Source organism: Cyprinodon variegatus, unplaced genomic scaffold, assembly GCF_000732505.1.
Source record: "Cyprinodon variegatus isolate N-32 unplaced genomic scaffold, C_variegatus-1.0 Scaffold864, whole genome shotgun sequence".
In the NCBI taxonomy this organism is placed as follows: Eukaryota; Metazoa; Chordata; class Actinopteri; order Cyprinodontiformes; family Cyprinodontidae; genus Cyprinodon; species Cyprinodon variegatus.
In genome coordinates, this window is record NW_015151317.1 from 39054 (window position 1) to 40615 (window position 1562).

The window sequence follows — 1562 nt, forward strand, 5'->3', positions numbered from 1 at the left end:
GTTTACTAGTGGTTCCTAGAATTTCTAAAAGTAGAATGGGAGGCAGATCTTTTAGTTATCAGGCTCCTCTCCTGTGGAACCAACTACCAGTTTTAATCCATGAGGCAGACACTCTGTGTACTTTTAAGGGTAGGCTTAGCCTACCCAGCACAAGGATCAGTGACACCTTACCACCGGCAAAAAGATAGAATGAAAGCGAAAAGTGCTAAGTAGTGCAGTAGTAGAAAGTGTGTCTGAAAGTGCTGCTATACCATTAGAGTAACTTCAGAACTAACTGAAAAGGTTATTTGGCAGCAACAGAGAGAGCCTGAGGAGGTCACAGGATATAGGTCTACTATTACAACAACAACAGGAACTGACGCCATACACCTTACCACCCGCACGGCACAGCAACCCATACCCAGCGTATACCATCACAGGCAGGCTAGTGCACATTAGCAAAAGACCTCTGATTACTTAAATCTCCCTTTATGACTGTAAGATATCCAACCCCCTTAGCTTTTCACATAAATGTACATTCCATACTGAATGAAACTGGTTTAACGCTATTAGGAAAATATCAAAGAGAGAAGAGGTCTAGGTTCTTATGGAGTAAGAGTCCTTGTTTTTTAGAACTGTTTACTTTTTGTTTCATTTTGATGTCTCTCTCCAGTCTCTTAGTCCCTCTTCTTCGGAGAAACTGCATAATTATTGCAAAAAAGCCTTTGGTGCTTTTCATCCAAAAAAAAAAGGTTCTGGACCAAGATTAATTTACTTATTTGATTGTTTAATTTACTTATAGGTCTTCCAGAGGATGTAACAGAAACATTATCAATGGCATTTGAAGGACCCAAAAACGTGACTATATTGTACTGAGATCACATAATTTTTAATTGTAATGAAGCTCGTATTTTAGGTTAGGGGCTGCACTGTTTTTATGGTATTGAGGTTGCCCACATTTGCAGGTTGTACAGTCTCAGCAACTGAGTGGTAACAGGATTCTCTCCTCTGTTCTCCTCTGAGGTCTCATCAGGTGTATGACCTCTCGCAGCCCTGAAGGGACTTTTCTTTCATTTTATATGTTTCAACTCAAAGCACTTTAGTTTATTGTTTGCTGATGATTTTGCCCTTTTCTCATAAGCATTGATGGTAAGCTTAATTGCTTATTGAATTACCCATTGTAATCTAATTAGATAGTTAAATTTTTCGTGGAATAGATTATACAGATTTACTAATTGTTCAAGAATATAGTTCTGTTTGTGATGAACAGAATCCCCCAAAAAAGCAATAAAATTATTGCTGTTTTTTTTTTTTATTATTGAAAACAAGATCGGAAAGGTTAAAAAAAAATTATGTAAAAGATCGTGAGAATCGTTCATATTCATAGATTGAAGACACTTTGACCCAGACTGTTGTGGGCTCAAAGATGATGAGAAAAGTTGAAAGTATGTCAGCTTAAGGGATGTGGCTTTAAAAACAAAGATTGTTAAAGATAATGACTGCCTGCTAAAATGTATAAAAGACCCAGATTTACACTCTTGTGGACAAAAATTTAATTTGTTGGCATCATGCACAGTCTGAGC